The sequence below is a fragment of the Tachypleus tridentatus genome, chromosome 13, assembly GCF_004210375.1.
Source record: "Tachypleus tridentatus isolate NWPU-2018 chromosome 13, ASM421037v1, whole genome shotgun sequence".
NCBI lineage: Eukaryota > Metazoa > Arthropoda > Merostomata > Xiphosura > Limulidae > Tachypleus > Tachypleus tridentatus.
In genome coordinates this window covers 158,082,811-158,110,613 of record NC_134837.1, presented here as the reverse complement: position 1 = coordinate 158,110,613, position 27,803 = coordinate 158,082,811, and the positions used below count along the sequence as shown (strand labels likewise).

At 32.9% G+C, this 27,803-nt stretch overlaps 1 pseudogene across 1 annotated transcript in view; it reads left to right on the top strand.

The window, feature by feature from the left end:
• Positions 1–27,803, top strand: part of LOC143240267 (tripartite motif-containing protein 2-like) — a 54,404-nt pseudogene that overhangs the window by 24,169 nt on the left and 2,432 nt on the right. Inside the window, exons 2-4 of the transcript XR_013021689.1 lie at positions 17,822–17,982; positions 21,857–23,958; positions 25,648–25,802. The product of XR_013021689.1 is annotated as a tripartite motif-containing protein 2-like (transcript). The remainder of the gene's footprint in view (positions 1–17,821; positions 17,983–21,856; positions 23,959–25,647; positions 25,803–27,803) is intronic.

Sequence of the window (27,803 nt, the reverse complement as noted above, 5' to 3'; positions counted from 1 at the left end):
TGGTATGACTTTTCAGTTTCAGAAAGGTTAAAAAGCGTTTAATAGGCTGTCCATCTTTTAAGTATCGAAGTACAACACTTAACTGATATGTATGTAATAGATCTGGCGTTGAGTCAACTGACAAGCTAAAATAACCAGAAGAATTTACTTCATCAACAATGAACACATGGACCTTCTAAGCCACTGGTTCAATGAGTTCTTTACAGGTGGTTTTGGACAAGTAAGAAGGATTTTATTTTCCAGAATTTCCGTATTTCGAAATGTACCATGCTAAAAATGGATCAAACTGACTTATGAGCTCAAGCAGCCCTAAAAAATTCCCATTCTGCAGTGAAACAAATTTTTCATCTGCTCCTCGAAAAGCCAGGCCAGGTTCTGCTAACGTACGAATAACAGTTATTACATGTTCCCAATAATTGCACTCTTCTTTAATTTGTTTTTCCAAGCCTAAATCTTGTCTACGAGTTAAGTATATTAGCATAAAGTCTTGGTGAGTAGTGCTTCTTTCATGATGATCAATTACAATAGTATTTTGCCAGTCAGTGAATGAACCCTTCTCTTTCAACAAAACGCGAGGAAAATTTATTGGCAAACAGTTTACAAACAAATCAGTAAACTGGCCTTATTGATGGTGAATAGAATAACCACTCTCTCTTGTATTGCTCACCGTTTGCTTACCCCAAAGAAAAGTTTTTGCGAGCAGTATCTCGTTAGTTTTCCACTATTGAAAGTCCGGCAAAATTTACCAAATGGCCCATTGTGGTGTTGACAGTCAGTGGGTCTACAAGTAATCCAAATAACCACATCATCAGCAAAGAAATCGAGCCACAACCCTGGATCTTTTGCTTTAGTTTCTTCGTCTTTTGTAGACTGAAACATTTTACCATAGTCCAGTAGATTTTAATTTTCAGCAATTATTTTAACTTCAGAGACTGTCTTGTAGAGCAACTTACGTCAGCATTAACACTAGTAATATCAGGAGAATTTAGAGGCAAAGTGAGATCAGTTGTGAGTCTTGTTCCAGTTGAGCCATACTGTGACACCTCAACGTCATCATGACGTTCTGACCTTGAAGTGGACAAAGTGGTACTTGTAGGTATAGATCTTGGTCCAACTTCAATCTTGTCAGAGTCAGATGCAGTAAAAGTTATTTATAATGGCGGAGATGGGTTTTGATTTGGAGGATCATGTTATGTAAGTTGAGAGAAAAAATTAGCTTTCCAGTCTTGGCCACTAAATGCAAAGTCTTCTGTTGGTTCTTTTTTGTCTGTTTTCTCTTTTGTGCACCACTCAATTTGAACACGTTTCATCTTGCAATTTGAAAAATACAGAAACAAAAATAAAAAACCACAAAAGAATATGGATCATAAATAGTTATAATGATTAGAAAAACAGTGAAATTCATAAAGAAAAACGTTGGTAAGACAGTCAAACATACTAAACTCTAGGTCTACACTTAAACAAAGATTGTCAGAAAGTTATTCTAGAACCTAGGTTCATCAGCACATAAATATGAATTCATAAATACCTTTATTGATTTGCTGCATTCTGATTGGTTGAAAAACCATTCGAGACTGGATTTAAGATAATTAGTTTTCAGTCGTTGCAAAAGTTTCATTAAGGTTGTTGCTATGGTAGCTATATGCAAGAAGCAATGTCAATGGTAATATGCAAATCCATTGTGAGCCAAAAAGTATTCCAAAACAATTTGTGATCAACAACACATACTGTAGTAGCCCATATACACAGTGATCATTCTGTACTGGTACACACATATAACATATAATCAATTGTAAACCGTACTGCACATTGAATTACTAAATACTGGGTTAGGCCTAGGCTAGCGTACCTTAATCCTAATTAAATATCTGAAGAATGAGTTGTAACCTCAACTTTAAGCTCAGTTTTAACCTGGGGGCTTTAGATGAGCCAACAAACCATACATCAGCAAAACAGGCATACGTCTGAAACTTTATCTGCATGTCTGGATGCGAAAGCAAATTCAAAACGACGGCCTTAAATTAGGAATAGTCCACTTTATTATTCCAGGCTACAGTATTGTTTCCAGTGAACTTACACTAAACTAGTTACAGTATTTAGGCCTAACGTTATTGTCACTCAGTTCAATAACACTAACGTTAGGCTTAATGCTAATACATTGCAACTGAGGCCACAAACATTATGCCTAATACTCAGTACTAACCTTGCTCACAAGAACTTGTTCGATTCATGCACTTTTTCGGACAATCGTAAATTTATTTTGTTGATTTACAGTATATTTGTATGACCACGGGGCCACAGTACTGTACTACTATTACTAGTAGTATGGTGTATACATAACAATGTTAAGAATCATGTTGTCGTACATGTCGAAATATTTCGCAATTTAACCTAAAAGGACGAATTATCGCCTTTATACTGCTTCGATCTTTGTTTTCCCAGCGTCTTCAGCGTTTCAGAACACATACTGATGTGAATTTATAGTCGCCTAATAGTTGAATTACACCTAAAAGTTTGTTGTCGTTGTGTCTGTGTTTCTGTTTATGAATGGGGATAAATACAAGGGTGCCCGGTTTTAAAGGTGATTTAAGTCTCAGCATCAGATCTGTTTATGTAATTACATAATCACAAGGGAATACATACATGCCCAAATACTCTTACAGTTTACATGTAATCTGTGAACGGTGACATTACTTTCTAAATTTTTTCTTGGTATGGTAAATTTCAAAACATGTACTCACACACAATGAAGGTTTCTTTTTTACAGCAAGTTGTTTGAAGCCAAAAAATTTACGGCTCAGAAAAGCTTCAGTGAGAATCACACTTATAAAAATATTACAAAACACACATGAATAATGCAATACTAACGCAAATAAAACTAAAACAAACGAGACAATGACCGAAATATAACGTACGAAAACAGAAATCGAGAAAAACAATAAACTAGTGTCGATACACAAGGTGGCTCGCAAACGTATCTCTGTTTTTTAATCAGTTTTACACTGTTTAATCGATTTTATGCTGTAGGTTGTAAACAAGCATTTACATAAGGTTAAATTTACTTTATTGTAAGTAATTTCAAACCTAACATTCGTTATGAAATTCCATTCAGACTCAACCAAGGATAGTGGAAAACGTTTTTATGCTGTAGCGCCAAATAAATCTTAATATATCTAGGGCTGTTGAACATGCACATGTAGGCCTATATGTCAGGCGTTTAATGTATTTCTAATTATCAGCCGTCTATCAGTTAAATGTTATATAACCAGATAACATAGCTGAGTCGTAAAAATACGGCTTATCATATGTAGCTTATATAGCATCTCCACATAATAAAACATTATTTTTTTAGAGTACAAAAATAGCAAAAATACAAGAGCGGGCTAGCGTAATAACAGAATCTCATCTGTAAATTGTTTGGTAGGATATTCAGCACTAAGATCAGTGATTCTAGATTGTACATGGCACAAATATTATAGTGAGCTCTATGTTATAATAAAGTAGTGTAATCACACTGACATCTTATTGTTTCAAATAATTATATTTGTAATATATCATATATTAATATAAATATAAATACAGGGTGTTCGGAAAGTCACTGTGCACTTATATACTTATTAACAGACATGTTTCAATATAGAATACAGGAGGTAAATATGAATGACAATAATAAACAATGTTGAAAGTGACCCCCGTTACAATCAATACAAGCTTGAATTCTTCTTATTTTGTTTCTAAACACTGCTATCAGTTGCTGGCTTGAAATAGACTGAATGAATGATATTATCGCTGATTACAAAACTGCACAGTGACTTTCCGAACACCCTGTATGTCCTCCGCTGAGACAGCGGCAAGTCTTTGAATTAACAACGCTAAAATCAGGTGTTCGATTCCCTTCGGTGGGCACAGCATATAACCTGTTGTGGTTTTGCTATAAGAAAACACACATACAATATAAATATATATGTTGTGTGACTTAGTATTATATATTTTAATTTATTCATACTGATGATTGTTTTTCCAAATGTTCCAATATATTTTAATAAAATAATATTAATATATATTAATAACTTTTAATAAAAGCCACTCCCTGCTCACATTCTCTCTTTATCGATAACACTTGACTCTGTGTTAAGAACTTTGAAACCAGCACAGTGGATTATCTCAAGTTCAAATCACAGTCTTGTGGTAATTTTTATAACTGTTTTGTTTAATTATTAAATGATAATTAAAGACTAGATACTATGGTTGTTATATGTGATGGAAGTCCCGAGTTTAGGTTAAAATTTTATGTTAATTTTTTAATCGTTTGTTCATTTATTTACATATTTGTTATAATATTCACAAGAAGCCTTTGAAAATTTGGAAAAATAAGAATACAACTATAGAATAAGTAAGAGAAGGTATCGTATTACATGTTAAACATAAGTGACTATATGTGTCAAAAACAACTTAAATATTTTTTCAACGCAATGCAAAACAATTGTTATTGTTGTTGTTTTATCTTCGGTAAGAGATTTTAAGAATTTAATAAAAAATGTACAAGTATTTTTAATGTAAAATTTTCTCTCTACTAAAAAAAAGGTTTTTATCTGGTGATTAAATGACTAGGTTATTAAATTTTGACTTTTCTTCAGTTTTAATTAACAAAGACTAAAGCAGTATTCCTAATCTTGAGCAATTGATAGATGAAAACAAAGTTGAAAACACGACTATTGCATAAATTGTGGTCTTATTAAAAGTTTTTACTTCAGTTTTAATTAATAAAGACTAAAGCAGTATTCCTAATCTTGAGCAATTGATAGATGAAAACAAAGTTGAAAACACGACAATTGCATAAATTCTGAGCTTATTAAAATAAAATTGGGAAATTTTAAGAATGATACGGCTCATGAGCCAAATAGTATTTTCCCATAGGTTTTAAAGGAGGTCAAAGAATGGATATGTGAGCTATTTGCCACATTTTTTTAAGTGTTTGAATAATTGACAAGTATCAACAGACACTCCTATCATCAAGGGAGATAATAAAAGTTGTCCCAGTAATTATAGGCCTATTAGTCTTACATCAGTTGTCGGGAAACATTTTTGGAAAATCTGATAAAAGATACTTTGCAAAATCATTTAACAAAATTTACTGAAAATGTTATTGCATATGTTAATGAGAGTAATGGTGTAAATGTGTCCTATCTGGATTTTCAGAAAGCATTTGATAAAGTGGCACGTAACTCTGTAGGCGTTAGGAGATAAATTAACTAATTGGATAGAAAAGTGGCTTGATGGAAGAAAGCAAAGGATCGTTATAAATGGAGTTCAATCAAACTAGATTAATGTTGTAAGTTGTGTACCTCGGGGCTCATTCTCAGGACCATTGCTCTTTTTGATTTACCTTAGTGACATAGATGGAGGAAAGGTCAATAAATTACTTGCATTTGTTGACGGTATCCAAGTCTTGGGTGTTTCTGACTGTGAAGACGATGTTGTTGCTTTCTAGAAGGATTTAGATTATTTAGTGAGTTCGACGAATAAATGGCAGATGGGTTTTGACTACGATGAATGTAAGATATTGCATGTGGGTTATCATAATTTGAATTTTAAGTATAATTTAGATGGGAATAACTTTAACAGTGTCTTAAAATAATATGATCTTGATGTAATGGTTGATCAGTCTCTTAAGCCATCCAAGCAGTGTGTTGTTGCTACTGATATGGAAAATAGGACTGTAGGGTATAGCTACAGAAATACTGAATACGAGTATAAAGAGGTTATAATTTCAATGTATAGGTCACTGGTTAGACCACATTTGGTGTATGTGTTCAGTCTTGGGGTTCTTACCTTAAGAAAGACATAAATTATTTGAAAGGGTTCAGAGAATAATTACTAAAATGGTACTTGGGGTGGAGGGGATGTCATAAGATAAGATATTAAAATTCTCAAAATTGTTTTCTCTTGTAAAATGAAGAGTGAGAGGGGATCTGATTGAAGTGTTTAAAAGTGTAAAAGGAACTGGTAATGTTGCTGCATCAACATTTTTCATACGCAACAGCGAGAATCATAAAACTACGGGACACAAATATGGATTTAGGCAAAGTTTAAGCCATCTTTAGCTAATACAATTTTACTTTTCAAATAGTATGGTTTGACTATGGAATGAATTGCCTTCGGATGTTGTGAAGGCAAGAAATTTGAGTGAATTTAAGAGAAAGCTTGATAGATATGTGAATGATAAAAACTGACTTTAAAATTTGTTTATTTTTTTAATTTGGCTTAGAGAATTGGACTGTCTGTATGGACCAGCATGTTTCATGTTGTACATAAATATTACGTTATGTTATAAAATTCACTAACTGCTTCATCACAGTTTAAAAATTGCAGGGTAAGACATTTGACGCTTATTTCTTCGAGAACCAGCTTCTTCACATGGTTCAGACTATAAGGCGTTATGAAGAACAAAATATAAAATATACAGAAGTCAAAATTATATTCAAATACAACCTGCAGAAGATGACCAAATACGTATAAAAATGTTGTTTTAGTTGAATACTTGAAAAATGTATAGACATTCTAGGTACGTATATTTTCACTACAGTATAATTAATTTTTAGAAAACATGTACTTACATTTAATTTTCAGAATAACAATTAATCAGCATTTCAAACACACTGTTAGTATGAGTTGGGCGTTTCTTGAACTTAGACTTCGAGAAAACAATTTCCGGAATACCAACTTTATTTATTATATTTGTTAGTGTGCGGCTACATATTGTGAAGGAGTGAATAGTGGTTAATGATACTTTTTCTTCACATTATCTATCTAATGTATAGGTTTTGTAACGAATTTACCAATATATGTTTATTTTGATATCGATGTTTGTTTTAGTTAAATATATATTTCGAAATGCGTGTAACTTATACTGTTAAATGTAATACAAAATTCCTACCTGTTCCCTAAATTTGTAGAAGATTGAGCGATTGAGCATAGGAATCAACAATATATATGTATACAAAAGCACTATGTAAACACCAGTATTGTTGCCAACTGAAAACTCGAAAACGATTACAAAAGGCAGCTATCACAATAATAAGCTGTACTGTTGTTTTTATAGTAAAATATATTTATGTTAAGAAAGAAAATTGCGTGTGTCAATATTGTTGGTAAATATCACAAACATGATACATATCGACCCTCATTTAACCTCCAAAATATCCGGCTATTTGAAATCGTAATACATAATATACAAGTGCTAGTCGATAATGATTTATTGTTTGAGAAAACATTAAAAGAATACTCTGGTATCTCCACTAGCCAATCAGAGTTGAGTGATAAAGATAAGTTAGAAATTCAGCTGAAACTCAAGCAAATCAAGCTTGAATAATCTTGCATCGATGCTGGAAGAGAATATAAATGTCTCAAGGCCGAACACGCTTGTATCGAAGTCGAAAAAGAGAAAGGTTAAGCTCATATCGAAACTCAGGAAAAGCAAACCCGTATTGAAACTGAAAATAATCGTTTCGAGGCTGAAAAAGCCCGCGTCCAATCCGAAAAAGAAATTAGGCTGAAAGAAGGAAATAAAAATTACATTTAACTCTGATCGATCAAGGTAAAATCACAACTTTGAACTCAATCGATATATTAAAGTACCACCATTTAATGAAAATGAAGTTGATAAATATTTCCAACATTATGAGAAAATTGCCCATGCCATGGAATGGGCCACCGAAGAATGGTCGTTATTATTACAAAGTGTTTTAACTAGTAAATCACAAGAACCTTATGCTGCTATCTCTCTAGAAGATTGTACAGATTATGATATGGCTAAAGCAGCTATTCTCAAAGCATCAATTGGTACCAGAGATTATTGCAAGCAAGGTAATCATACTTATATGGAATCTACCCACCTAAAAGAGATTTATTTTTATCATTGGTGTAATTCTATGCATATTGGCGCAATTTCGACAAGCTAAACATTTATGTTTAATTGAGGAATTTAAACGCTTTCAAATGACGACCTCAAAAGCTACTTGGATGAAAAGAAAGTTCAAACCCAACAGGAAGCAGCTGCTCTTTTCGATTATTATACTTTAACACATGAAACATCTTTTAGTAAAAAGTTCCTGTCTTTTCAACAAAAATTTGTATCAATTAATCCACTAAAGTTGAGGATTCTTCTAAAACCTCTAGCTCTTCAACAGATCATATTGTCGATGTAGCTACTCATAAAAAGGCTGACGTTGCTAGGTAAGTAGTTAGACCTTGTGTGTTTGTTGGTTCTATGACAAATGATAGCACTAATCCCATGCTTATACGTATTCTACGATATTGGGATGACTCAATCATTGTTGATAGAAGGTGTACTGCCTTTAGATTCAAGATCTGTCACTGGTGAATCTTTTATTCTTAGGTATTGAGGATGTTTTGTTAATATTCCTTTTCATAACATTTATTTGGCATCAGACCTTGTTTCTGAACCAGTTGTGGTTGGAGTAAGACCTACGTTGCCAGTTAATTGTGTATCATTATTGTTGGAAAACGATTTGGTTAGGGAAAAGTTGTTGCCGAAGCCAAAATGATCAGCAAGTCGATCACTGTTTCATCTAAGGATGATATTGTTGTTGAGGAGAATCCAGATGTGTTTCTCTGTGTGCTCTGACTCGAGCTCAGTCTAAGAAGTTAAGCCGAAAACGAATGATAAGCACTAGTTTGGAGAACGACATCATAGATTTGTCTCAGACATTTTTTGATCCGACAGGGATCTTGTGAATAATTGTCCAACTGACAATTCCTTGGTGAGCGACAATGATGAACTTAAAGGATTTGGCTGACCTGGCGAAGTTCCGTATGTTAAAAGTAAAGTGATTGTCGAGAAAGAAAAGGGTTCACAAATCTCTTTACTATTCAAATATCCACTGCCAAAAAAATTAGCTGGAGAAAGTTTCTAATGGTTATCTTATCAAAACTGGTGTGTTGATGAGAAAATGAAGACCGCTAGATGTGCCAGCTTCAGATGATTGAGTTATGGTTTAGCAAAGAGTTGTTTCAAAGCATATCATTCTGAAATATTGAAAGTTGTCCATGAACTCCCCATGGGAAGTCATTTAAGCGTCAAAAAACGTGACAAAATTATAAGACATTTCTTTTGGCCAAAAATTAAGCAAGATATTTCTCGATTTTGTAAAACTTGTCATACCTGTTCAGCATAGCTAGAATATACCTGTTACTTTCTTTAAACCTACTCCACTTTTCGATGAACTGCTATGTCGTGTGATTGTTCATTGTGTTGGGTCTTTACCAAAAGGATAACATTTTCGTTGGTGCACTTTCACATGCTGTGTAATTTTATGATTATATGGTTAGTTGTATTGATTGTGTTATATACTGACATGATTATTGAAGTTGTATAATTTTTTGATAATGTATTATACTTAATGCTTTGTTATCAATATTTATGTGTGTGTGTGTGTGTATATATATGTATATATATATGTGTTAAAAATTTTATAACGCCAATTTCTAATTCTCTAATGAAGGAGGTATAACGGATTTACAATTATATATTCATTTTAACATAAATATTTGTTTTAGTTAAATATGTATTTAGAAATGTCTATAACTTATACTGTTAAATGTGTATTGTGAATTTTCCGCCTATTTCCTAAATCTGTAGAAGATTCTCGAGCGTTAGAATCAACAATGTATATAAGTGTTTAAATACCAGTATTGTTGCCAATTGAAATTTCGAGAATCTTGCCTAAAGATTATACAAGGTAGCCGTCGCAACTTGTGGAGAAAGTTTAATATTGTTGATTTGCAACAGTTGGTATACTATAAACCTCAGAAGATATAACTGTGATTAACGCTTATTAATCGAAAAACAACAGATATTTGACCAGGAGAGTTTATAGACTTCCAACATTATAAAGCGTTTAACTTCGGTGACCTTAAACTTTGAGACTAAATAATTTCAGGAATACTAAGTTTATTTATCAATCAGCCTTTTCCGTCATGTAATGGTTAGTATGCTAGAATATTTTAAAGATGTTCTCTCAAACTTTTGTGTAAAATATGACAAATTAATTTACATTTATGTTTTTGGTGGGTTTTTTTTCTCAAGTTTTTAACTGCCATCTAGCGTCATTAGAGAAAAAAAGAATAATTTCGACAACATTGTGCTTTCCAAGAGATACACTCAGTGACGTCACACACAAGTTCACCAATAGGCTCGAAAGTTGGGTTTGGCGTGAGCTGGATATTGTGTCTCGTACGTAATAAAATCAATGTACTGTCGTCCAATTAGGCATTCTATTACTAAAGCTCCAAATCTTAGTACATACATATTGTATCAAACTTAGCATTTGAGTAACTATTTAATAATTACCAGACGACCTTTATCCTCAGTTAACTAACTATATGATACGCAGATGTCCACCTTTATCCTCAGTTAACTAACTATATGATACGCAGATGTCCAACTCGCCACTTTTTGTTCCGTTTTGCTTCACGTGATTAGTCAATTATCATATTTCAACATGTTATTTTCATAGAATCACATAAAGAAACACGACATCATGGAACTTATATAAATAAAATAAAACTTATCGTGTTTCACCGCTACAGAATGTATTTCACAGTTACTTCCTGTAGGTAAAATTTAGAAGACCGTGAAGCCGTAGTGGTTCTGTGCTCTTTGAAGTAGCGTGTACTTGAATTGTTGTATAGACTGTGATTTAACTCCGTTTTAGTTTAAAGATTTTTCTGTCTTTTATATAAGCTCATATGTCATATGAAATATCAAATACTTTTGTAGAAAACATGTTGTGGATTCTGTATCATGAATAAGTTTTTAAGGTAACTTTTTTTTTTTTGACTTGGTGAGAGAGATAGATTAATTATTATGTTATATGTTTGGAAACTCTTTCACTAATTTTGACCAAACGCAGTAATATCAGTAGATAATGTTTTAATTGCATATGAGCTGACTATAGAAACGTTTCAGTGGATACAAAGATTTACTTCCCCTCACTCACTATCGGTTTGCACTGTGAACTATCCAAGGTCCAAATACCGTCAAGATCATAACTTTTTATTTCAATTTTAAGTTTCTACTGCTTTATTCTTCCATAAGAAGCTGAACTTATTTTGACTAAAGAGATATTGAACAACAAAGGTGTAGAGAGAAACTCAAAGATTAGAGTAAGTTAGGATATATTAGTTATTTTCTTAGTTTGTAATTTCGTAGCATAAACCTTACAGCAATATGTCTATTTATTGAAGGCACTATAAAACTAAAGACAAATTTGAAATGTAAATACTAATTTTTAGACATTAAATAATGAACCACGCTGCAGGCTATTATGATAAAAAGGTACTAATGTTGTTTATACTTTCCAATTAGTTTGTCAATTTTCTCTTTTTTTTTCAAATTAACAAAAACATTTGAACAATGAGAATATTTTGTGCGTTATGCAATTAAAACAGCTTATATTTTACTATATCCTTCTAAATGTTTTAGCCATCATAATAATGTTTAATGTCTGACGAAATACTGAATTAAAGAAGTTAGAACGCTTTCCAGAATTTAACGATATTTATTTGCTTAAGTTGCAAAGCAGCTCTACAGAAACCAAAACCAAATGCAGTGGAACCAATTACAGTACACTGAACTTGAGTACCACTCTACAAAAAATGTATAAAAGATATAAACGATGTAGTTTGAAAGTTATCGTTGATGTTTTTTTTTTATATTTTTGTGCATTCACGTGAAATACAACGAGCACGAATCAAATACGCCATTAATAATGCCCTGCTTAACTAACCACAAATTACTCTGCTTAATGACATATATGAAAATATTGTAAAATATTAAAAAAATAGGTAAATGTGCAAGATACACTGATCGCGATATAATTCAATACTAATCAGTGCAAGACTGTGGGTGCTACTAAGTTTTAAATTTGTTTAGATATGGAAAATGGTGTATTTTTACAGTGATTTAGTCCTCCGCCCATCTTCTTCTGAAGCTGATTAAAGTCTGGGTACCTGTAGTTCATGAGGGATCTGTTTTTATTGATTACTGTTTCCGAGTCATCTGATCTTCATAGACATGCGCTGTCATCAAACACACTGCCGTCTTGTGCACGTTTAGCAATGACGCTTCAGAAAAGTAGCGAAATTCAGAGCTGCTCCACCTATCGAAACAAGTCGTGTCTTTGAAACCCTCAATATTTTTTTCTTTCATACTATCAGACAGTTAGCTCTTCAACGATATGTTTACAACATTAATTACCTTGCGTAATAAGTATAAAAGTAATGATGAAAGATGGTTCTAATAATTTTATACCTGACATAACTGGTCATCTTTACAGAACTAAACATGAAAATACTGAATATATCAAAGAGTTAAAAAAAAACAACAGCCAGCAAGATCTGTTTTGTATGTAAGCATTTGCAGATAGATATTATTGCTATCATACATCACAATAACCATGGCTTAATAGAGATTTATTATATTGTTGAAGTATTCATTATTATTTTCGCATGCCAGTAATGAAATTGAATTTTTTCTTACAATATTTATATTACACGTTTCACACATCTAAAGGGCAGCAGTACGGTTTAAAAATGCTAAAAATACACTTTCTAGCATTTTCAGGGAATCACGTACGCTGAGCTAAGTTCTTTTCGCTCACTCTCCACTGATTACAATTATAAAGCGTTAGCTTTTAATGGTACGATAATTCCGATGTCGTCAAGCGTTATCTATGTATCATAGTTTCAAACACGCATTGAATTACTCACTCTCAACATTCAGATGTTTGTTGTAGAATTTCGACCATGGTATTTGATATGCTAAAGAATTAAGAAACCAGTGACAACTGCCATTACCATTGCTTTAAACAGATGTAATAAATATCATTGTATTTAAATAATAAATTCATGGTAGACAAATCATTTAGAGTATTTTGTTAGGTTTGTATTACAATCTTAAAGATAAGAGTCATTGTGAAAGCCGTGAATGTACCTTACGGGCTACTAGTATTTCTCTTACTCTTTATCAGTTGTTCTAAAATCTAAATCAACATGGTTCGATAGATCTTGATTAAAATATAGATTGGACATGGATAGAGAAAACTGAATTTTGATAAGAATGTTCTTAAATATTAAAATGTTTTATTTCAAATGGTTATTGGATAGACACTCTACGTTACAATTAATTTTTATGTGGTATCTAAAAGTGACCTCTATGAAAAATTATGTAGACAGTTCCGAAATACATAATGAACAAGTATGTTTACTCAAATCAGGACAGGCGCGAGAGTGGCCGGCATGGCCAAGTAGTTAGAGCGCTCGACGCGCAATCTCAGAGTCGCGGGATCGAATTCCCGTCACACCAAACATGCTCGCCCTTTCAGCCGTGAGGGCGTTATAATATTACGGTCAATCCCACTATTCGTTTGTCAAAGAGTAGCTCAAGAGTTGGCGGTGGGTCATTATGATTAGCTGCCTTCCTTCTAGTTTTACACTATTAAAATAGGGACGGCAAGCGTACATAGCCCTCGTGTAGCTTTGTGTGAAATGATACAAACAAACAAACTTAATTAGAAAATATATTAGAAAATGTGTGTATTTTCTTATAGCAAAGCCACATCAGGGTATCAGCTGAGTCCACGGAGGAAAATCGAACCCCTGATTTTAGCGTTGTAAATCCGAAGACTTACCGTTATTCCAGCGGGAGACTTAGAAAAAGGATCTCAAGGCTCTTCATACTGAAAATTTTATGTTTAAATAAGACATGGATATTTTAATTTGTAATTATTGCAAAGGAAATATTTAAAAAAATTATTATTAAAGTTGTAAGAAGCCATGGATTATCTAATTGAAAATTAAAAGTGCAGCGTCACAGTTTTGCTCTAACCTCTTCACCTCCTTGATATACCCATTTGAAAGGATGGGTTTTTATGATGAACGAATGTGAATGTTCAGAGCCTCATAATGAAACTTTGTCGAAGTAACACGATCTCAGATACATTTTAAAGAAAATAAGGCAAAAATATCCACACAAAAACAGCGATGGAGAAATTATTAAATTTATTCTTACAATAATTCGGTCAGAACCCCTACTCGAATATCTTTAAGACTATCGAAGTAAGGACTATGTGTTGACATGAAGTGTGACTATGGATATTAAAGCACACGCTTCTTCACGTTCCATATGACTGTCATAATTGCAGTTAGTCAATTCACCTGGAATTATGAGTAAAGTAATTGCAAGAACTGTTTCCAAATGTACCTATAGTTGGAAAATACTTTTGTCATGTTTGTTGCATCTGCAATTACAGCTCTTCAGAATTAAAACTAATCAAAAGCTATTAAAAATCCACTTCATTGGACTTTCAGATATTTCTATAGAAAATAAAATATTGAGACTTCATGATTATTCAGAAATTATTGAAGACTTTTACTCTAAACAATAATTTAAACTGGTATTTTGGTGTTTCTGTGTAATACTTCATTGGAAGAATCAAAAGTACAAGTTTATTTGTAAGTATTATAAAGTTTAATACACGCTCAGATAATAAAAAGTATAATTGTGTTTAATACTTTATAATAGTGGTGTTGTAATCTTTATAATCTTGCTGTTGTACAATTGTAGTATCCAGTTATTGTTATTAATTTATCTCTATACATTAAAAAGTATTAATTAAACCACTTCCTTTTGAATTTCATTTAGGGTTGTTGTATTTGAGTTTCGACAGTGTCTTACAAAAGTTAACAGTGGCCCTGACCCAGACCATGTACATTCTCACCTTTAATTCATGTGAAGTCATTTTACGTTTCATAACGCCTGTTTCATAGTTAGTCTGAATATTCACTTTTTTTTTTATCTGAATCGATTCGTACCATAAAGACGTTATTTGATTTGCTAGTAAATAAATAACAAATTAAAATTCATCGTTGGGAATGTAGAATTCAATGGTAATGAGTAGCAATACAAACTGCTTAAACGTAGAATGTTTAGAGAACTACTTTCTACTTTCTTGTATAACGTATTTGGGTCTTTGTATTAAGTAACACACAGAAAAAAGCAGTAATATTGATTTTACAAACACAGGTTTAGCAGTTTCAGAGTCAACAAAAAAAAAAAAAAGAGTCCATAATAAACCTATTCTAGAGAATGTAAGTAGAATTAAGTTTTCATTGGTGTTGGTAAATAAATAATATAGTTGTAAAGTGAATATGAATATTTGAATCAATCTTTTGAGTGAATCGTTTAACTTTTCCATATAAGAAAACCCTAAATTTACTACTAGAGATCTGCAAAACATTGGCGGTCAACTTTGTATCTTTATTGCAACAGTACTTTAAATATACGACTTGTAAAATAATACAAATGAACTCTAATCGCAGGCACTGAAATAGGGCTAAGTTTTAACTATACTTAATAATATCAGTAAATATATTTATAACGTTATTGTACGACTTAACGTCAGACTTTTTTGTTCAAACTTTGATGAGCTTTTAATATGTTGTTCTACAAAATGTCTACCAAAGTGTATTTACATCCGTTCAAATGAAGCAGACGAGCAAATACATTAAGATACTAAAGGTGAGTGCGCATTTTTAGGACACACGAAAACTGAATGTTATTATAACGGGTCATTGTTTTACGAACTTTTTTTTTAAGAGTTCGCAAAATGTTTCAGAGAGTTCTCGGAAAAAAAATCCGTAATGGCGGAAGTAAAAGTGTTTGCGCCGATCCATCACACAGAATACACTGTAACTCCAAGATTCCTTGTAAGAAATGAAAAAGTGAGAGGAGGGGAGTATATTTTACTGTTTTTTTTTAATTAAATAAATTGGTAGTGCTATTTTTAAAATGAATACGAAGGACAGGTTTAGGCTTAATTGAAGTGATACGAGTTACGAAAGTGAAACCTTGGAAAAGTGTTGCTGTTTTTATCATGTAATAAAACTATTATAACAAAAATGAATTTTATATTTCCAAGATCACGGTTTTTTATAATTTATTCTCAGGTAAAGGAGAAAATCCCTTAGAAATGTGAATTTTAGGAAGGGGTTTGCGAGATTTGGCACTTTTTTTATGGAAGAGTTTCGTTGAATTTTAAAGTGAGGAAGCCACTGTAATAGATAATCGCTTGTATAAATACTAACTTTGAATGTAATACTTTTTGTGACTCAATAATGTTAAAAAGAGCAATCAGCTCAAAACTGTTTGTGTTTAATCAACTGGCATTTAAGAATTTTTTTTTTATCTTTGAGATTCTCAGCCATTCTGTTGAAAACTTTTATCAGTCCCAGAGTACTTATAATATCCATCAATTACTTTACAGTGATCAATTAAATTAACGTTGTTTTTTATGTATTATGGAAAATCAAAATCGATTAAAGTTTTGAGAAACATTATCAAATAACTAGCATGCAAAGAATGCATTGTACAGACTTGTTATCATCTTTATTTGCTTTATTTTTTCATGAAAAGTTCGTGTACCATTTTGTGGCTTAAGATTTATAGGCATTTTTATATTTTATTTCTCGACAACTTGTAGAAGTTTTTTTTTTATTTCCTTTATTCTTTTTGTCTTCAATGGCTTATTAAATAAGCTGTCAAAAATACACATTTGATCATCACCATTTATTGCCCTTTACGCAACTTTTGTTCCAGTTTTCCAAACTGTAAACATGACTCAAACCTTTCTTCTCACAACATATTTTTCAACCAGAATTATTACATGGAGAAGTAATTTGTTTTCTACAATAAATAAAACATTATACTGAAGGGTAAAGTGAAGGTATTATTATATTGTTTCGATAGTTGTATTATTATTATTATTGTTTGTCAATTTAAATAATCATATTTATTTAATTAAGCAAGATGTTGTCTTAAATTTATTTTGTTTTATCTGATTTAAAATGTTTTATCTTTAAGGCAAGGTTTCATCAGGATAAATTTGCGGTATAAAAACTTCTTCTTTACGTTGGTTAGTAATGAGCTACTGTTTTACTACTTTCTCGTATATCTTATGAATAAGAATTTTACGCAATCTTATGTTGACTGCTAATAGGTAAAGAAAGGTGTCATTTCACATTAAGTCTTTAAACAGCTACTTAATAAAAATGATTAATATATTAGGATTGTTTGTAAGTGAAATGGCTTATCAATTATTAAGTAAAATTCGCGTACTATTCAATCAGTTGTAAAATAATTCTTTTTCACAACTGGGATCACTTGGTAAGAAACAGTTGAGATTCACTAAAATTCAAGAGTGTCATGAAGATTAATTTGGACACACTTGGCTACTGAGGTTTTCCCTTTCTGTAACTAGCTTGTAAAATCGGCTGAGGATCAAAGTAATTGCGAGTTTTAAAATCTTCGCAATATTTTAGGAGATATTTAAATATATTTTACTGTAGGAAAACTTAACTAGAACTATTCGTTGGTAAAAGAGTAACCCAAGAGTTGGCGGTGGGTGGTGATGACTAGCTGCCTTCTCTCTAGTCTTACACTGCTAAATTAGGGACGGCTAGCACAGATAGCCCTCGAGTAGCTTTGTGCGAAATTCCAAAAAAAGCAATGATATTTCTAATTAATTGTATTATCCTAAATTTAGTTATATAGTTACAAGAACAACTCATACAATATTTTACCTGTATTTTCACAAGCCTATGATTAATTAAGGAAAACATTTATCTTTACTGTTTTGATTACTTTCGTTTTTTAACTCTATCAAATATTATTTTAACCATTAATATTATTTCAGGAATTCTCATGTTTCTTGCAATTTTTAATAACTTTTAAAATTTGCAGGGCTCATCTCTCCCTTCTACTCTCCTCTCCTGTTGTTAAAGGATCTGAAAGATATGTCCAAAAACATTGGAGTTGAAATCCGGCCGTGGCCTATTCCACGTAACTTTGACGTACATGTTATCAAATGCGGAATATGTCAGAAGAAGTACAAGAAGCCAAAGGTATTATAAATATTTGATATATCTGACTTTCGTTTGTAATCTATGGACCTTAGAAATATACAAATAAATGGTTTTGCCCCTAGAATAAATATGATCTTTCCGATTGCTCCAATATGGTGGTTTCCAGTGAGCGTGATCATAGCAGGTGGCTTCACATTCGTTCACACGACACAGTAATGATCACACTTTCAGTTCCACTCAAGATGGCGATCTCCTATGTGTATAAGCGTGAGCAGATCTTGGATAACGTCACATCCCTTTAATTGGCGCATTCATGAAGTCACTTTCAGTTGACAGCAAAGATGGCAACCTCCTCTGATGATTATTCAGTTGTTTTGGACACGATGGCGCTTTCCCATAGGCATAGATAACCATTTTGAATGAGTTTCCTGGTGGTGCTACAGGCATTTTCGACATAATGCCAGTATATTGTTCATAGATGGAGTTCTTTTCAACTCATTCGATTTTGATACATGAGTCAGAGACAACACGAACTCACAACCTCCATGACTACTGTAACTAGTCTCAGTTTTGTATATATATCTTATTATGGTCAATTAAAAACGTATCTATACATTCCTAATTAGTATTTAACAACAACTGACTAAAAACTAGCATCTACAAAGTTCACCCTTATGATACATTGTTTATTAGTTAATATACAAAGTGCTGAGAAATTAAGAGCGCGTGTTATACACTCATGATCGAATCTGAGCAAATGTCTTAAACGTAACATAAAGAATATTAGTCTCAAGTAACTCTTAAGAAACTTAGAGCACGTTATACGTTAATGATGCATGAGTCACTTTGGTAATTATTAATTATTGATAAAATACTCCAAGCTATATCTTTTGGTTTTCTTCATCTTTGTAACTTATATTTAAAAGCCACTTCCTATGCATTCGTCCTAAAAATATAAGCCTAACTTTGTAAGGATAAGAAAAATTGCAGTCTTCATAAGTACAATAAAAGTTCATAAGTAAACCGTACAATTTTACCACATTTCCTCCTCTTTATTTAATGATATTGTACATTCGACCCTTCCCAATAATTACACTACACCTTATCCTTTCTTAATTGTTATTCATACGTAAGATTTTGTTCTCTTGTGTTTTTCATGTCACTAATCTCACTTACTTAGTGATAACACATTATTAGAAACGTAGCTTTAAACTTCTTTAGATGATAATTACAACTTCATTACTACCTGCCTACCAGATAAAACAACGCACAAACATAACCACTAAAGCTCTCCGATGGCACAGCGGTATGTTTCCACACTTCCAATGCAAGTAATTGAGTTTCGATACCGTAGTGGGCAGAACACAGATAGCCCATTGTATAACTTTACAGTTAATTCTAAACAAACAAACAAATCATTTATGGGAAAGTCATAAATGAGTTATATTTTCCAGACTTCCAATACAAGTAATTGAGTTTCGATACCGTGGTGGGCAGAGTACAGATAGCCCATTGTATAACTCTACGGTTAATTCCAAACAAACAAACAAACAAATAATTGATGGGAAAGTCATAAATGAGTTATATTTTGGGAAAGTCAGTTTTATAAACTTACTTTCCGCGAAAACGCAAAGCTTGAAAGTATGTATTGAATTCATGATGACGAGAAACCCACTTGAAGTAAAAATGTATCTCAGGTACATTATGTATTGGTTTGGTTCGTTTTGAATTTCGCGCAAAACTGTACGAGGGTTATCTGCGCTAATCGTCCCTAATTTAGTAGTATAAAACTAGAGGGAAAGCAGCTAGTCATCACCACCCACCGCCAACTGTTGGGCTACTCTTTTACCAACGAATAGTGGGGTTGACCATAACATTATAACGCCCTCACGGGCATGTTTGGTGTGACGAGGATTCGAACCCTCGACCTTCAGACTAGGAATCGAGTGTCTTATCCCCCTGGCCATGCTGAGCCCGTTATATATTGAATTATATCGTGGTGATTAAATACAAAACTGTATTTTGAGCAAGAAGAGCTTCAAAAGTTTTTTTTCAGAAATTCAGTTAATAAATACGTATTACATTTAGCCATCTGATTATGGTAATTCGTGAATGAGAAAAACTAACTAATAATATGAAATGTGATTGAAATTATTAAAATAACCTATCTTCAGTTTCTTTTCCTATGTCGCAAATTTCAGTAATAATAAAAAAGAACGAATTTTGTTACTAACCAAATATTAGTTACATTCGCATTGCATCAAGCAACATTTTATTATAAACTCACCTAATGTTTGGCGTGCCCAATGAGAGTATAGAAAACAGTCAATATTATCATCGGTTATGATGCTACACTAGTCGTTCACCTATACGTTTTTTAATTATTTTACATTGGGAGAATAAGCTGTTAATAGGAGCCACTGCATCCATTCCAGAACATGGTCTTGGTTTTAGGACCCCCTCTCGTACAGCAGTAAGTCTACGGATTTACAACGCTAAAACCAGGGCCTCGATTTCCCTCGGTAAACACAGCAGATAGCCTAATGAAAAACACACAAACACACACTCGTTTTTAGGGCTAGATTTAAAACTAATTATATCTAGTTTCTGCTTGAAAAGAGATAAATTATTTCGACCAAATTAAAAATACTTTTTTTTTTTTTTATGCAGACACATCACACGTGAGCGAATGTACATATATTATTAATTTTCATTGTACAAATTCAGGACAGGACCATGTTTATTTTAATAAACGTTATTTAAGATTATCGATATTAATATTAACAACACTTCAAAGGTCTTTTTCAATAAAATTTTGAATGAAAGGAACTACAACACAATGTAAATATCAAATAACAATTAGAAATGGATCTCAGATAAATATCAACTGGTATTTCGTGACCAATATAAGTTTTTTTTCAGAACTTTTCAGCTAATTTCTATGTCAACACGTATGTTTATATGTACACATTTTACACGGAACACCGCCCATAAAATATGCACTTAATAAAGTTTGATCCAGTCATAACAACGGTCAGAAACTGAATCAAGTATATAGAAGTATTTTGCTAATTTTCAAGATTTAATCTCATTAACACAGGTTAAAGTGCAGGGACTATTTTTTAAGTCACACAGATATAAACCAAGGCCGTTGTCGTTGTGTAGCTTTGCACTTAATAAAAAAAGCTACCCAAAGGTATATCTGTGCTCTGCCCACCACGGGTATCAAAACCGGGTGCTAGCGGTGTGAGTCCGCAGACATGCCACTGTGCCACTGGGTGGTTCCCACCAAATATCAGATTTGAGAAATTCCTAAAAATGTAAAAGAGATACCACTTATCAATCTGGGAGGGACACTGACTTAGTAAATAAAACATATTTGAAAATAAAGCTGGGTCGTATTTCTGTTATTTAAATATTGTAATAACTTGATGATAACAAACAAGAGGTTGAAAAAAATATTGCTGTTTGTTTGTAATTAAAAATAAAATTACACAAAGAGTTATCTGTGTTCTGGCCACCACTGGTATCAAAACCCGGTTTCTAGCGTTGTAAGTCGTCGGACATACCGTTATGTCACCGGGGAGACTGCAGAAAAAAAAAAAATTAAACGAATAGTGCAGTTACTGCCAAGTGATTAAAACATCAGATCGTGTTATTCCGTTTGTATATACATGTATTTCCGTTTATATATATATAAATACACATTTATGCACAATGTAGCATATTATGTAAGCGTAATAATATACATATATAATTAATTATTCAGCTGCCTCCAGGTTGTTATTAATACGCAAATAATGTAAATGATCTAAAATACATTATAGTTATTTGCCTGAATTATTATTTTATTTACTAACAAACTCGAGAGCACGAGATAATTCTGTTTTTTTTATTAACTGTTTCTTTTTAGGTCCTGCCCTGCCTTCATACATTCTGCGAGAACTGTTTAATACAATACATCCCAGCAGAGAGCTTAACAGTAACTTGCCCCATCTGTCGACAGCAATCGATCTTACCTAAACAGGGCGTCTCGGCGCTGCAAGCAAATGATTTTATCACTAATTTAATGGAAATTCTAGAACAACCCACTGTATGTCAAAATAAAGACTGCCAATCTCCGGAGTGCGAAAGTGTATATTATGTGACAAATTCTTCTGTGACGCTTGCTGCGAGATGCATAAGGAGAAATTTTCTTCTTGTAATGAAATGATTGTTTCTATCAGCGAGCTCGCGCTAAGAGAAGAACAGGAAAAAAGTAAGAATAGCCCGTCACTTATGTGTCCAAAACACTTTCGCCAAACTCTTCGATTTTATTGTCAAGATTGCGAAACTGCTGTCTGTGTCACATGTACAGACATCGAACACGGAGGCCACGGGACCATGAGGTTACGAGATGCTATAGAGGATCAGAAAGGTACATTGAAATCTCTTCTGCAGAAAGCTTATTCACGGATACCAGATTTAAATGAGGCCATTGAAGCCGTGCAATTAACATCATCTGACTTAACCCAAAAATATTCAGAACTTTCAAAACAACTTTTCTTCTGTTTTGAGTCGTTATCTGAAATCATCCATATGAGAAAATCCGTCCTTCTAAAAGAACTGGAAGACTGCTACAGATCAAAACAACAAGTACTCACGGAACAAAGAGAATCCCTCGAACAATGTTTGAATACTCTAGCAAGCAGCTGTGAATTCACGGAAAATGCACTAACTCATGGAAATGACACCGAAATACTTTTGGTGAACAAGCAAATGGCGGAAAAATTAAAAGAATTTTCTGAAATGGCCATAAAGAAATCACCCGAAGAAAACACCTATATTATTTTTGAAGGAGAAAATTTGCATATAATGAAAAGTAATATTCTAGCTTTTGGATGTATCCAAACAAACAGTGCTATTGCTGACGAGACAACGGCTTCTGGTGAGGGACTGAAGCATTGTGCTGTAGGAAAACCAACTGTTGTTAATGTTGTTGCTAAAGACAGGTGTAAAGAGATGATTAAAACAGGAAATGTTTTGCTTGAAACTGAAATGATATCGACACACCTTTCCACATCATTCACACCAAATGTTATTGCTCAGAAGAATGGTAGCTACGACATAGTATATACTGTCACCAGAGAAGGAACTTACAAACTAGTTATCAAACTATTTGGAAAACACATCAGGGGAAGCCCATTCCAAGTTAAAGCCTGTGTGGGGGAAAGCAGTTCTTCCAGTGATCGACCAATCAGTTCTAAAATTCCAAGGACGATAGGTGTCAGACAACGTGCTACAAAACGACCACCTAGCTACCCCTCTACAATCTCCTTGCGTAGAAGGAATCCAGTTGAAGACGACTTGGTATTAAAGATTGGAACTAAAGGACGTGGTAAAGGAGAGTTTAGTAATCCTCAAGGGATTTGCTTTACGCAGGCTGGACACATCGTTGTAGCAGACAGCAACAATCAATGTATTCAGGTGTTTTCTTTGTTAGGTGAGTGCAAACTGCGTTTTGGAATAAGAGGAAGAAGTGCTGGTCAGATTCAGAGACCGACTGGTATTGCTGTAACTCCAGCTGGAAACTATGTTGTAGCGGATTACGAAAATAAATGGATCAGCCTATTTAATCCGTCCGGAAAGTTTCTAGGACGTCTAGGAGTTGGAAAATTACTCGGTCCCAAAGGAGTTTCAGTCGACAGGAATGGACACATTATAGTCATTGATAATAAAGCTTGTTCTGTATTTATATTCCAAGAAAATGGAAAACTCTTGAATAAATTTGGTACAAGAGGAACAGGAAATATGAAGTTTGCAGGCCCCCATTACGTAGCAATAAATAACAAGAACCAGTTATTGATTTCTGATTTCCATAATCACTGCATAAAGATATTTGATGGCGACGGGAATTTTATTTCCACTTTCGGCTCCAGCGGACAGGGAAATGGGCAGTTTAATGCACCAACGGGTGTTGCCGTTGACAGTCAAGAAAATATTTTGGTGGCCGACTGGGGAAACAGTCGTATTCAGGTTAATTTAGTTGTATTTTTTAATTTGTTTCTTATTACGTTATATGCCCTTAACAGTTATTGTTAAATTACTAACACGATTGTTTTATCAGACAATAACAAAACAATTACTTATACTTACTACATAAAGCAAGATGCTTTATTATCACCAACCTTGTAAAAGACTAGTCTTACTGCAAGGTAATTACAACTCTAAATCTTTACAGACATTCAGATACAATGAAAACGATTAAAAGTAAAGAGCCAATAAACGTTGATTGGTAAGGTTGTTCTTCAAACTCAGTAGCTGACTATTTATCCATTTTAAAATTCATAAAATAATCAAAATTGTACTTATGAGCAAGAAATATATAGAGAAATAGTCTTCAAATTAAAAAAACAACAAATTATACAAATTATACTTTGTTTTATTATGTCTGATTTTTTCTACTGCATGAACAACTCAGGTAACCTATTGTTTAGCTTTGCACTATCACAATATTCCACACGAACATAGCATAAATTCTTGGTACGTAATTTTGCCTTGTTCTATACAACTTTGTAAACAAATTTAAAAATAGTGTACTTAATTCTGGATGAATAATATCTTTCTAGCCAACAAGCGTTTCATCAGTTTTTAGCTGTTGAAAATATTTAAATCAGTTTTCAGCTGTCTAACAAACACTGTCGTCTCCGTATCTCTCCAGTTTTAAATGTTATATCTGGAATGATCAATAACAAATTAGACTGTGGCTTTAACAGGCAAGTCGTTTTTTAACTTTCTACGGTTTGAATTCTGTACAGTTGTTTCCTAGAGACTATTAATACGTCTTCACCAAAGAGAATCTAGTCTTTCACAAATGTCTCAAAAGTGTTTTTAAAGTATTATCTGTTTTATATCGTGTGTAGTTTTAAGTATGATCCACGTACAGTCATTAAAAAACTCATTAATTCACAATTTGATCACTTCTTTAAATATATCATTAACGATTTGGAAACCATAACCAAACAACACCTTAAAGGATACTGATGATGTGGATAAACAAACAATCTTGGCCCGCCATGGCCAGGTGGTTAAGGCACTCGACTCGTAATCTGAGGGTTGCAGGTTCGAATCCCCGTCACACTAAACATGCTCGCGTTTTCAGCCGTGGGAGCATTATAATGTGACGGTCAATCCCACTATTCGTTGGTAAAAGAGTAGCCCAAGAATTGCCATTGGGTGATGATGACTATCTGCCTTCCCTCCAGTCTTACACTGCTAAGTTAGGAACGGCTAGAGCAGATAGTCCTCGTGTAGCTTTGTGCGAAATTCAAAACAAACAATATATGGCGTGCTTTGTTCTGATATTTTCTAGCCTTTCGGCTTAAAATAACCTCAGAAGTAAACATTTAATACAAACTATAAAAATAATTTAATTATTCAAAATAGACAATATTTTATCTAAAGTAAAATCGCAATGCATACACATATTTCATGCACCAATAAATTAAAACAATTCATCTTAAATATAGAAACTATATAAAATTATTTTTATTTGTTTTAAATGCAATTATTTTCACCTTGACTATGAAGAGTAAAATAACATACCCTGTCAAGTAATATAAATGTATTTAGCTCTAATAGTTAACTAATCTATTTTCACACTAAATATAATATTTCCACTAAATGTACCTAGCACGTATATTACAGTATTTTTCTTCGCTTCAGGTGTTTGACAGTAGTGGATCGTTTTTGTCGTTTGTTAACATAAACGGTACAACACTTTATGGACCACAAGGCCTAGCAGCGACCCCAGATGGAACAGTTGTTGTTGCAGATTCTGGTAACCATTGTGTTAAGGTTTACAAGTACCTACAGTAGAGGTAATTTAACTATCTAATTGAAATTACTAAAACTTTGTGTTTTCTGGAAATTTTGATTTAGTTCCAGCGTGAAGCTGTATTGTCAATATTCAGATGTTATTTTGGTACAGAATTGCAAAATTGAAATAAAATTCTTTTCCCGATGGCACAATGGTAAGCTTACGAAGTAATAACGCTAACCCTGATTTCCCGCTGTAGATACAACAGATAGACGAACGAACAAACAGATAAAAAGAATTTTATATATCTTTGAATACTACATATTTCAGTTGCAAATGTTTCCACCCACGAGTGTTAAAATAATATGAATAAAAACATTTTCCTAGTTATTTTGGAATAAAAGTGTAGCATTATCAACACATTCAGACAAGTATAATAAACGAGTACAAGGTCTGCTATTTAAGAAAATACGTATTCGAAATATTTTGTGTGCAGTTCATTACGGTTATTTGTTATTGGCGTTTTAGTACAACGTTTAATTCCATAAAAATATGTTAAGGTTCAAAATGGCCACAGAGCTAAAATGATTCAAATTGTACAAAACAATACCATATGAAATAAAATAGTTCATAATACATGAATTACTAAGGTTACTGATTTATGTATAATGTCTAACGTAAACACTAAGCTCGCAGTTGAAGATATGGAATAACAATTATATTTGTTTCTTCATACACACACACAAAATTTTTTTTCTTTAGCTTCATCGGCGTTCATTTCTCTTAAATCCAGTATTATTTGTCACTCAAAAGCTATTTTTAACTGATAACAAGTTTACATTTGCCTAACGTAAAGATTATTTTTTAAAAATACCACAAAAACGATATTTAATTATAACAGGTAAAAGATTGAATTTCATCAACTTTTTCATCTCTTTTCTAAGTATTTCCATGAGTTGTTAGGGTTGTGTAATGAAGGTAAATAACGTTCAAAGTGGAAAACAAATTGAAAATAATTAATATTCGCCAAATTATTACTTCAAATAGGGAACAACCTGAACATGTCGTCACTTCAATTTACCATTTATATAATAGGACTCGAATAGGAAGTCGTTCCATCAGTGTCAGATTGTGAACTATAGAGGAGTGCACAAACTTGCCTAATTAAACTTTTCATTTCCACATGTCATTGAGGTCCGGCATGGCCAAGCGTGTTAAGGCGTGCGACTCGTAATATGAGGGTCGCGGGTTCGAACCCCTGTCTCACCAAACATGCTCGCCCTCCCAGCCGTGGGGGCGTTATAATGTTACGGTCAATCCCACTATTTGTAAAAGAGTGGCCCAAGAGTTGGCGGTGGGTGGTGATGACTAGCTGCCTTCCCTCTAGTCTTACACTGCTAAATTAGGGACGGCTAGCACAGATAGCCCTCGGGTAGCTTTGTGCGAAATTCAAAAAACAAAAAAACCAAATGTCATTGAACCTCTTTTTGTTTAATATTATTAGTAATGGCTTGGAGATGACAATCGTTTAATTAGAAAACTGGTGCAAACAGTAGTCGACTACCCGATATTTATCACAAAGGTTAAAATATTTTCTGTTTACGTTTTGAGCAGAATGTTGGCGACTACTTCGTTTGTTTTTATTATTATCATTAATTTCCCATGAATAATCATTATGCAAAATTGTATTCGGTTGTTTTAACAGATTTTGATTCCATATCGTTATTTCGCCATCCACAAAGAGAAAGCAACAAATATATATGTTAAGAATAATATGATATCTTTTAATTATTGAAATCTGTTGTGGAAAAAGAAATGTTTGTCAGTTTAATGACTTGCAGTTTTTATAAGTCTGGAATTTAAGTGTTTACCAATATACTTTGGAGTAATAAAACATATTCTTAAGCTTGAAGAATATATGGCATTTATACTTCTAACTTATTCATCTAAATTGTTCAGACATACTGTGAAATTAGAATGTGTAAATATACGTGAAAACTGAATGTAAATTAGAACAAAATATAAAATACTCTACTTAAATTAAGAACTTAACTTTGAAATT